The 12,787-nt window shown below is 33.5% G+C and overlaps 1 protein-coding gene across 1 annotated transcript in view; it reads right to left on the bottom strand.

Moving 5' to 3' along the window:
• Positions 1–9,305, bottom strand: part of LOC143072979 (hexokinase type 2-like) — a 44,442-nt gene extending 35,137 nt beyond the window's left edge. The window contains exon 1 of the mRNA XM_076248178.1: positions 9,285–9,305. The gene's annotated coding sequence lies outside the window, so the exon portion shown is untranslated. The remainder of the gene's footprint in view (positions 1–9,284) is intronic.
• Between the last annotated feature and the right edge of the window lie 3,482 nt (positions 9,306–12,787).

Genomic DNA, 12,787 nt, shown 5'->3' with positions numbered 1-12,787 from the left:
ACCGATGCACCTACTTCTGTATTTTTGGTATTTACGGGAGTCGCTAAGGAAGTTAGCACTCCCCCTTTTGTTGTTAATCCTTTATCGGTGTTGATTCTTGACCTCAGACACGTACATCAATACGAAATGTTATTTAAATTTAAATACGAGTTTGTAAAAGAGGCCAAAACGTATGCAGCAAATAAAAATTTTGCATTTAAGTTTGATTCAAGACATCATCGGGGTACCTTCATATAGATATGCATGTTGAATCACAAAAGTTTCTTGTGTTTTCAATAGAAAAGTGACACTTATAAATCCTTGTTATACGACTGCAAGGAAATTTGCAGCGGATATTGGTAAAATTATTGCATTATCACCCGCATTAGGTAATATATGTAGAATTTTGACAAGACACTTACACCATTTAGTAAATGATCGATCCTTTTGGGACTCTAGAGTTAAGCTTGTGTCTATTAAAAAGTTAGAATTTTGGCATTCTTCACTAAAATCTCAAGGTCAACTTGGCGAGAATTAAAGGCAGTGATTTTGACTTGGAAAGCTTTCCTGATCATTTTAAAATAAATTTCAAACTACTCACCGATTACCAAAACGTAGATAAAATATTCGAAGTTGGCAGTATGAAACTGGATTTGCCCAATCTAGCTATGGAGATTTTTTATTTTTGTACAGAAAGTTCGATGTGTTTGAAAATTGAGTGGATACCAAGAACTTTGAATACTACCGCGGATCAGTAAAGGAAAATATTTGATTTTGACGATTGGTCGTTGTCGGACAGAATTTTCCATTATTTTAATAAAATATTGGGACCTTTTAGCTTAGATCGGTTTGCTAATAGTGACAATGCTTAACTCCCAAGGTATAATTCAAAGCTTGTTGATCCTTTAACAAAAGGTATATGTTTATAATTGATGCATTCACGTTTGACTGGTCAATCGATAATAATTTGCTCTTGTCACATGTATCTTTAATAGCTTACACTGTAAAACATATTCAATTATTTAAAGCTAACGGTTCATTGGGTATCCCTTACTTGAAATCGAGTTTTCTGGTCGATACTGGAGTCTGTTGACACCGGCAAGTTTGTTGGTTTAGTGAAAGACTTTGTTGAGTATAAAACCCCTTCTAATTTTTTTCAACAGGGGATGTGCTGAGAATTCGGTTTTAAACGATTATAGGTTTATTTCAAATGTGCTTGTATTGAAACTTGATGCTAAAGTGAATGAATGAATTTCGAGAAAAAAAAAATCTTTATGCGGACCTTGCCGCTTTTTGATTTTTTTGATATTGTAACTGTAGATTGTACAGTGTACATATGTTTAATATGCGGACCTGGCCGCTTGTATCACGGACCTGGCCGTGATGTTCTGTCCTTGAAGGATAGGATCTTGCATATCTTTCCATATCTTGTATTGAAACTTGATGTTAAAATGAATGAATGATTTTTTAATAAAAATATCTTTGTGCGGACCTTGCTGCTTTTTTGTTTTTTTTATATTGTAACTGTAGATTGTACAGTGTACATATGTTTTATATGCGGACCTGGCCGTGATTTTCTGTCCTTGAAGGATAGGATATTGCATATCTTTCCATGTTTGTATTGAAACTTGATGCTAATATGAATTAATTAATTTTGAGTAAAAATTTCTTTATGTGGACCTTGCCGATTTTTGTTTTTTGGTATTGTAACAGTAGATTGTAGATTGTAAATGTGTTTAATATGCGGACCTGGCCGCTTGTATCACGGACCTGGTCGTGATTTTCTGTACTTGAAGGATAGGCGAAAACCATACAAAAGAAAGAATTTAACTTCCTATTTAACCTGTATCATGATAATTCTAACCTGTCCTATTGTAGGTTACTTTGTATGTTATAATTGGCTTATGCTTGATTTTTTAGATACAAAGAACTCTCGCTTATAATAATGAGTGATATCAATTTTCATAAAACACACGTTGAAATTATAGTTCACAATGGCAAGACCGATATTTATAGACAAGGTAGTATAGTTATGATAGCAAATACGGATATACCAACTTATCCTGTTAATTTTTTTTTAAATATTATTGTGACTTAATTAGCAATCTTAAGATTAATTCTTCGGAGTACATTTTTGTTCTTTGCAGCCCCCAAAAGATACCTTAGTATTGAGTAAAATATATAAGCCTTCATCTTATACTAGAGCCAGAGAAGCTTTAAGTGCAATAGGGTTAGACAAAAACAATTTAGTTTGTATAGTTTACGAAGAGAAGGCGCTTCTCAAGCCGCAAACAACGGTGTTTCAAATATGCTTTTCAAAGTTAATGGCCGTTGGCGAGCCGAAAATTCTAAAGACGGATAGGTGAAAGACAGTCTGTTTCTTATACCTTGGCATCTAATATACACTCTTTCGCCTTTTGTCTCGACTGGATGCTGCAAACCTACATTCCATAGTATATTTGTGTTTTGTGTTATTAAGCCTTGTATAGAAAAGAAATGCTTTATGTTCGGTTGAACCCGTGAAAAAGAACATAAATAAATTTCTTTTCGTTATAAGGCTTAACGAATACCGTTATGCGTAGTAATTTGCACGGGTGGATTCACCCGTGCATACCTAAGCGGGAATTAAATCATTCGACGGTTTGCATTCAATCAGTCTACACGTTTAATTCAATTGCTGTTAAGGTCTGTTTGACTTTTATTTTGTTTTTGTTTAAAAAACACTTGTTGTTCTATAGGTACTGTCTTTCACACGTATATTAAGATTATTCTTATAGAATTATGCAATTCAATAGATGCACATGTATACTGTCCAAAGTTACAGTATTTAATCAATTTCTCTTTTCATTCATTTAAATGTAGTTGCGAATTGTTTCTAATTTTTGTAATTATATTTTGTAGATTGTTCAGGCTGTTGATCATACTTCTAGTGAAGAGAATGTGATAAGGACCGTTTTTTGGCGTAACACCTGCCATTCTAATTGTTTCCCCCCCCCCCCCCCCCCCCCCCCCCCACATGTTATTATGTTCCGAATGTATTATTAAAAGACTGGATGCTGCAAACCTACATTCCATAGTATATTTGTGTTTTGTGTTATTAAGCCTTGTATAGAAAAGAAATGCTTTATGTTCGGTTGAACCCGTGAAAAAGAACATAAGTACAATTAGCCTTGTATATATAAGTATATTACGATAATCATTGAGTTCAAGAAAATCTAGCAGTATGTTACAGGCAACGGAATCTCGTTCATTATTTTTGTCGGAAGTAGATGCAAAAAGTACACAATTGAACCTCCGTGCTCTGTATGTATATACTTTTACTAACATGTATGTTCTTTCAGTGTCGTACCTATCCTGAATGTATGTTACCCTGTTTTCTTTTTAATTTCATTTTCCACCCTAAGATATTTTCGACCACTATGCAGACTTGGATTAATTGTCAAGTTGCATATACTTGAAATATTTGCTATTGGACATTAAGATAACAAAATTCAATCATTTTTTCCTTCATTACAAAAACTAAAGTTGTCAGATAAAAAAATAATAAATTTTCATGGAAACACTGCCATTCTTTCCATAGTATGTAGGATGATTTTTAGGGTAAGTAGTATACATCTGGATAGATTTCTGCCATCTAGAACTTTATTTAATATAGCTTAAATCAAAAGTAAATAGTAAACCACACACTCATATCAGATTAAAAGAGACAAATAGATACATATATGCCATTACCGGGCTTTAATGATTAACTGTTGTTTGTTTAATGGTCAGTGGCAACCATTTCAGTTACATTCAGGTCGAGAACAAATTAACTCTAATAGGAGAGGGTCTAGACGGGGTTTACAGAATAGTGAATAGTTGACAAAATGTGTAGAATAAAGAGCTTAAAATTAAGAAGAAAGATAAATAGGCTGAAAAAAAAGAATAGAGAATATGGGGGTGTTGAAATATACAGAATAGAGAATAATTAGCAAAACAACTGATGTCAAGAAAAAAAAAAGGTGCAATAAATTAAGAATAACTGATAATTTCTTATTTAGGATAACCAACCTATGCTTTTGAAGAAAGAAAAAAACTGCTGTTAACAGTCAGGATTCTACTTCGTCCATTGTAGTAGGGATGACGCGCTACCAATTTTGCTCATGGAAACCGATAAATTTATCCACATTGCACCATTACGATCCTTATATGTCAGTTGTATTTTAAAAGACAAATGTATCAACTAGCTAATGAGCATCAGTTAATGATCCTTTCTGCATTGATTCAACTTAAAACTATTGTCTGATCGGTTGTCAGGTGGAATTTTCGAAAATTCATTAACATTAAAAAAAATCTAATTAAAAATTTCGTGGAAGGGCAGACTAGATATTTTTAGTGTATAAAAACTATAAACCCTAGTTTGCACACACACAAAAATATATTTTTTCAAAGATATGCATTTTCATCATCCAACTTGAAAGACTGTCGTCAAGTACTTTCAGTAAAAAATAACTATTCGAACACACCTTCTCTGTTTTTGTGACTCATTAGATAGGTATTTCACTTGACCCATATATTTCATCTTTTAGTACTGTTATTTTTTTGTGTCATAAAGTCAATCTATAGCTTTGATATATAAAAATAATAGAATCTGAAGCGAGACGATGTATGAAATAGTCTTACTTTGTACGATATCAAGACAAAATATTCAACTCAAACACGCCCTAACATAACAATGTGCACTCGATTTTCTCTTTTCGATACAATTGTTACCCATTTTTTGAATTTTTTTCTTGAGTCACATAATGGAAGGGCAGACACGAAAATTTTTGAACTAATAGATTGGTATGTATTTATTATAAATTTTCTGTTTACAAAACTTTTGAATTTTTCGAAAAACTAAGGATTTTCTTACCCCAGGAGTAGATTACCTTAGCTGTATTTGGCACAACTTTTGGGAATTTTGGGTCCTCAATGCTCTTCAACTTTGTATTTGTTTGGCTTTTTAACTATTTTGATCTGAGCGTCACTGATGAGTCTTATGTAGACGAAACGCGCGTCTGGCGTGTAAAATTATAATCCTGGTACTTTTGATAACTATTCCGTCCGTGGTAATTTTTTCCAAAAAATCGGAGTTTATGCATTTTCTTCTTCCAACTTGAAAGAAACCCATGTCGTCGACTTGAAATCTAATTGTTCTGCTTAACTATGTACTAGATAAATTGAAAACTTATGCAAATGGTGTTTTTAAAATAAAGCACCTCGTAATTGTGAAGAAAATTGTAATTTTGTTTGTTTCTATTAACTTTTAAAATTTTGGTCACTATAGTAAACAATACAGTACACATTTATCGCCTTCTCTAACAAAGAGCTTCGATTCTTTTGTTCTATTTCAACCGGGTTTCCGACTGTTAATGAGGACCGCCAACATTTCGACGTTAAAGTGGGACATATCATTCCATTTTTTTGAGACACGGCTGTTCCATATACGATTGCATATTATCAAAACTACTGAATGAAAAACGAAACCATATATGATAACTATATAATATGTCCTATGTCCAGGACACAAATATTTGATTTGTAACTTTTATCTCATGGTCATTTTTAAATGTCAACATTAAAAATCAAGGCCACAACAGTTCATGGAAAAGGGCAAAATCATGTCATCAATATAAAAATAAGAGATGTGGTATGATTGCCAACGAGACAACTTTCCACCAAAGTCTGACGTGGCTTTAAGCTACCAGATATCACCATGTGGCCTTCAACAATGAGCTAAAACTCAACCTTATCGTCAGCTATGCACTACAAGAAAAAATGAGAAAATCAACGGTCTGATTATTGACAAAACAATAAAAAAATGAATGTGAAAGACAGCTACCAAAAACAACCTCTGACTTGGGACAGGATGGACAGGGTTTAGTCCATCATGCAAACGAAGGAGTGATGGATAAAAACTATCGTAACCAACAATCATTTATCTATGACACAAACACGTCGATGTAGAAATTTGAAATTTGTAGAAAGATCACAAAATTGTCGCACAGGATCAAGACATATATATATATAGGTATGAATTAGAGATAAAGATAAATATATCCTATGTTTCCCAAGTGGAACATATTATGATACTTTACAACATACAATATTTGTACATGTCATGCATACAGAGTCTGGTGATTAAATGTTAAAATTACTTTATATGTCAGAGTTGGTGCTCTAGAAAAGTCATTTGATCTATTCTGCAGTATTTTTTATTTATTTCTTAATATTTATTTTTTAAGATGTTTTTTACATTTGCTGAAAATGTATAATATATTTGGTTATTTATCTGCAATAAGTTCATAGAGACAAGGCTGTCTTTAGGATTGCGAACTTATCTGGTTTATGTATATTTGGGGTAAGAAGTTGATACTTGACAGTGGCGGATCTAGAAATGTTCATAAGAGGGGACCCACTGACTTCCTAAGGAAAAGCGGGGAGCGATTTCGTCACGCTTCAGTCATTCCCTATATAACCAACCAAAATTTTTCTGAAAAAGGGGGGGCGGGTCCCCTGCCTCCCCCTAAATCCGCCTCTGCTTGAATCACATAGCTTGCATTCAGGATGTGCTGTCGTAATGTTTCTATGACCCTTTTGAGTGTTGTCTCTGGGGGTCGAATCACGGTAGTCGGAATTCCGATTGCACTTTTATTTCATTACATACATGTAACATGTTCTAACAATTGTTTGTGTCCATGATTTTGAAATTTTGAACTTTGCCCTCTAGATAGAAAAAAGATTACTGTGTTTTGGGAGTTAGCCGGTATATAATGAAATGTTGTTAAGTATTTGGAACTTCAATACTTGAACCAAAGCTTACACTATATAAGGGAATGAAGACATTTGCATGTGGGGGCATCGTCTCGGCGAGAGCCAGTGGCGGATCCAGAGGGGGGCGTAGAGGGCGTACGCCCCCCCTTTTGTTTGGACTTTTTTTTTTTGGTAAAATGATAAATCAGACTAGACTTCATGAACTTTGCCATTTCCCGTGTACTCTAGTACTTATTTTTTTGGCGACAATTCATTACTTATAAAGATATTTTTCGCTGGAATTTACTGATTGTCAAAGTCGTGTGATTCGCTATGATGGAGTTGACCAGTGGACCAGTGCATCGAACAAACGTCACTCAGTCATTTTGAAATTCAAATTACAGTTATACATTATTTAGGTTTGGGATGACAATCATAACACCAATAAAGCGACAAAGGATTGAACAAGAACGCATTGACTTCTATTTCATTATTTCATCAAACAGAAAAGAAATACTCTATACACTATTACACTCTCATGAAGAAAAAATAAGCCTCAACAGTAATACCTACGAAAACATGTTTAACCCCAATCACCCAGCCAATTCTAAAATAACATAGCTGAATAATGATCACAAGTCTGTATAAGCTCTAGATAGATTTAAAGTCTAAGGTACGAACCATTTGAGTTGAAGTGGCAGTCTTAGATATTTGAGAGGAAAAAAAATGACTGATTTTTGCCGTAAACAAGTTCTTGCCGGAATTGGATTGAAAACAATAATCTTGTCCACTTTTTTGCTATTAGAAACAAAATTTCGAACGGATTTAATTAGCATTAAATGAACAAGATAAATAAAAACGGGCTTATTTTTTATTTTTTTTTTTTTTTTGTGGCCGGGGTTTGCATGTCTGACGGAATGTCTGTTTCGCCGAACTGATATATTGAATACTTTTTTCAAGACCAGACTGCAACCTGCCTGCTGGGTGTGGCCTTTCTGTCTCCATTTATCGACCGTCATTCATAAATTCGTTGTCATAAGACTCATTCGTAGCCTTTGGTTGATTTGGAACCCCTCACTTCCCTTAATTTTTGTTGGGTGAAACAAATCAACCAAACATTGGGATAAAAATTGCTTGTTTGTCTTTTTTTAACTCTTTTCGGTCGTATTGTAACAAATTCCATCGAATAGCCAGGCCTATATCTTGTTTACATCAAGAAATCCGTGAGGTTATGATAACTTAACTTACAACAAACCGGCAAGATTATTCCCTGCCTATTTTTTACTGACAAGTCCCACAACAAGTACATAGCTTTGGATCCATACTATCATTTTATGAAAGACAATGGAAAATATAGGATCGAAAATGTTCAACCCTTACGCTAAACTAAAAAATAAACATGCCTCACGACAGGAACCGTTTAAAAATTGCATGTTACACTTATCTGTTGTTTTTTTTTTTAAATGGTTATCAGAAACAAAGATTGATCCCAACAGCCATTTTTATCACTCGTCCGGAACAAAATGGGAAACAAGATTATGTTCCTGTCAATTTTTGTTTCAAAAGAGCATGTGGTTCAGAGGACATTATGCAAATTTAGAAGTTTGAACGATGGATGGATGGACGAAAAACGCAAAGTCCTGTTAATAGTTCACATGGTTGGACCAATTGCAAAGAACTAATTTATGGAAAAAGAAAGACAACCCCGTTTGCTTGTTATTTCATGTGGATATAAGCAATGTAACAGCGGTAGGCTCCCTATTAGTTTTCCTTATTAAGCATGTGATGAAAGGAATGCTTAGCTGTATGAAAATCGTAGTTCGAAAAAATGAAAATTATAACTTTTAGTCAGAAGTGTATTTGTGATGTATGTTTTGACAAACATAAAAAGACATTTGATTATCTGTATGTCAAGCACGTTTAATCCGCTGGCATAGAAAACACATAATAAGTTACAAAATATGCAGCCAAAAAATATTATAAGTTCTTAAGGGGAGGATTTCGTTAGTTATTTTTGATTTTCTCCTTTGTATATGTTTTCGGTCCATCTCTTTAAGAATAATGTTATATCTGTTTGTTTTAATGTGTCTAATCATCATATTTAAATTTTATGTATTAATTACCATTATTGCCAGTTTAATGATTTTTTCTCACCCTTTTTGTTGGCTTAAGGTCGACTTTGGCAGATACATATGCATTATATGTCTCTGACTCTGGCATATATTTTTTGTTATCCCTTGACCTTTCCAATTCAGCCGGCAGTACAGCTATATATCGAGGGGGCGCTCGTTTGGCTGTGCAAGATGAATAAATCTGCAGCTACGTCCTGTTGGGATGAGGGTTGGGTTATACGATGTGTAATGAAAACAATCTCTGTACGACCCTTGGTACATCTATCTGAGGGATCAGTTGTCTGCCGGTTGCGAGTAAAAATTCCCGCCCCTTTTAAAAAAAACCCTCATTTTCCAATTGCATTCCAACCCACTCATCCCACTCATTTCATCTCGGTTGGCCTACCTTTCAGAACCTACCTTTTGTTTCAAATTTTCATTTGTTCTTGTCCTGTGTGCATGAAATAACTGCCACTGGACGTTCAAGTAAGAGTCGATCGATCTTGCGGTTCTTGATTCGTCATTTCTCCAGATGGTGTCGGGATTTATATTCCATCAAAGGAACAACCAAACGTTAACAAAGCGCATTCCATCTCTTCAAATCAACCATTTAGACTCTGTTCCATGGCACGTGTTATATGTACATGGACTCTCATCTTTTGTAGGAACTTTGTTTATAAAATGTATAATGTCCACTAATGTTCAATATTATCTTCTACTGCTTATGTTGTTTTCAACAGTTCTTGCTGATAAATCCCTATAAGACTATAATATACTGTATTATTAACTATATATTACACGATAAGTAATATTTGTTGCTAAATATCAATAAATACACGAACGATCGCTCTGCCGAGGGCTATATAATGTATTCTATTGGTGTATCATTTGTTAAAATTGAATTAAGAGTGTGTAGACCGTGATCGATGCGTGCTCGTGTTCGCTTATTCACATGCTGAAAAGAAATTGTCTTTCTTTTTTTACTTCAAACGTGAAGTCCTTGAGAAATGGGCGTTCCGGAAATGAGTCGTGACAATAAAGAATACATAGCATTATTGTAGATTTGCAAAAACCTTGCTAAGATGTTAAGAATATTAAATGATATCGAAATATAGTCGCTAGTACTATAACCATGTAGTTTTGGCATATATACATGTATATTCAACTGACGCAACACAACTTTTAATAACAATAAGGTGTTTTAATAGTTTCATTTTACATTGTATTTAAATGTGAATAACACAAAATCTCCCAGTTCTCACAAGTATATACATATAATAATGGGTGAGGTGACACGATATAGACGAAATATATATGAGCCGATATGATCACGCGAGCCGGCATTTCTTGCAAAGTTTCCTTCAATGTCAAATCGTTAACCAAATCGGTAACGAAAATTTCTTGGGGGGGGGGGGGGGGGGGGTTGATTCACGGTCCGTCAAATGAACATAATATAATTTATCTTCAGCAGAGCATTTGAAGCATTTCTGGCATTCCGATTTCGTGTAAAACTTAGATTGCTTATATAACATGTCCCTCGCATAGTTTAGTTTTCAAAATGAAACTATGTCAGTAAATTTCCGATTGTGACCTTTCCGTTTTAACATAAATCCGAATTATAGACTTTTCAAATAGAATTTGTTTAAATCATTTCTGTAACTTTAAATGATATTTCCAAACGTCGGAGTTGCAAGAAGTTGGTTAAGTTGTCTGTGTTGAAAGTACATAAGTACAATAGCACGAAGTGAAGTTGTGACAGCTTGGTTCATCCTAATCCCCATGTATAGTTTCAATTAAAATTAGTAATCAGATTCATTGCAAATATTATAGTCTCTTTGGTGAATTGTGTTTTGCTGCTTATCTCGTCTTCTATGTCTGCAGATAATCGACTATTTTCCATTACCTTAATCTTTAAACAATTAGACTGTTTCTGACACCACTTTTTTCTTGGCTATCTGTGTCTTAAGTTTGCTTAAAGTCATTAGTCAAAAAACGAAAACAATACTTCATAAATTACATGCACCCGAAGCGCCTTCCTGAGTTTACCTTCATCTGAAACTCTCAAAGCCGAACATTTGAAATTTTAGGTTGTATTAAAGACCAAACCAGTCGAAGAGCTATATGACAAAATTAACATAAAAATAATACTTTTCAAATATTTTTATCTCAATTTTGTGCACTCTTAATTATTTCAATACATTATTATAGTGCACTTATCCCAATTTCAGAATAGTTTGTTTTTGCACTTAATGTTTTTTTTTTCAGTTGTTAGTCTCATGCACCATGATGTTTCTCATTTAAATTGTTATACATTTTTTTCGGTCCTATAGCTATCTTGGTTTCAGTGAAGTTTGTTTGTGTTCCTATCTGGTTTTCAGTGTAGTTTTTTGACGTTCTTTTATTGTGTTCTAATAGTTTGTACATGCTTTCGAATCATTCCAGTGTTCATATCTAAAGTTCACATAATCATTCCAGTGTTCATATCTAAAGTTCACCATAGTTTGGTTTGCATTCCTGTTTTGTTTTAGAATTGTTTCTTTGTGTAAATATCTTCTTGTGTTCCTGGTTTTTTTTAAATGAAGTCTTTTTGTGTTCCTATCTTGTTTTCAGTGTAGTCTTGTTGTGTTCCATTCTTGTTTTCAGTGTAGTCTTTTTGTGTTCCATTCTTGTTTTCAGTGTAGTCTTTATATTGTTTTTTAATGAAGTCTTATTATGTCCATCTTGTTTTCGGTGTAGCCTTTTTGCGTTCCTTTATTGTTTTAATGTAGTCTTTATATGTTCAGATCTTGTTTTCAGTGTAGCCTTTGTATCTTCCTGTCTTGTTTTCAGTGTAGTCTTTTTGTGTTCCTCTATTGTTTTAATGTAGTCTTTATATGTTCAGATCTTGTTTTCAGTGTAGCCTTTTGCGTTCCTTTATTGTTAATGTAGTCTTTTTATGTTCCTGTCTTGTTACCAGTGTAGTCTTTTTATCTTCCTGTCTTGTTTTCAGTGTATTCTTGTTGTGTTCCTATCTTGTTCTCAGTTTAGTGTTTTTATGCTCCGATCTAGTTTTCAATGTAATTTATGTGTGTTCCTTTTTTGTTGTAATGGAGTGTTTTTTGTGTTCCTATCTTGTTTTCAGTGGTCTTTTTATGTTCCTGTTTTGTTTTCAGTGTAGTCTTTTTATGTTCCTGTTTTGTTTTCAGTGTAGTTATTTGTATTCCTATCTTGTTTTCAGTGTAGTCTTTTTGTTCCTGTTTTGCTTTCAGTGTATTTTTTTTACATGTGTAGTATGTTTGAGCTCCTATCTTGTGTATTTTTCTTTTTTTTTGGTTGCTTTCATAAGTTATTTTAAGTATAGTTTGTTTGCAGTCCTGTCTTGTTTTAGAGTAGTTTGTTTGTGTTCCTATCTCGATTCTAGTTTAGTTTGTTTGCGTTCCTATATGTATTTCAGTTGTTTGTGTTTATTTTCTATCTGATTTTAAGCATATGATGTTTGCAGTCCTGCACTGCTTTAGAGTTGTTTGTTTTCGTTTCATTTCTATTTTGTTTGAGAGCAGTTTGATTTATCTTGTATAAGAATTGTTTGTTTGTGTTCTTATCTCGATTCTAGTTTAGTTTGTTTGCATTCCTATACATGTTTCTCTTTTCTTTTGTTTTCATTGCTGTTTTTTCTTCTTATCTTATTTTAAATGTAGTATTGTTTGCATTCCTATACATTTTTCTCTTTTCTTTTGTTTTCATTGCTGTTTTTTCTTCTTATCTTATTTTAAATGTAGTATTGTTTGCAGTCCTGTCTTGTTTTAAGGTAGATTTTTTGTGTTTTTATCTTATTTTCAATGTAGTTTGTGTTCACATTGTGCCTTCAGTGAAGTTTGTTAGTCTTGTCTGTCTGTTTGTCTTTCTTCCAATGAAACATGTATCATATATTGACATTTTTAGAC

This window comes from Mytilus galloprovincialis, chromosome 4, assembly GCF_965363235.1.
Source record: "Mytilus galloprovincialis chromosome 4, xbMytGall1.hap1.1, whole genome shotgun sequence".
Taxonomy (NCBI): Eukaryota; Metazoa; Mollusca; class Bivalvia; order Mytilida; family Mytilidae; genus Mytilus; species Mytilus galloprovincialis.
Note: the sequence above shows the minus strand (reverse complement) of the source record. Positions and strands in the feature narration are given on the sequence as shown.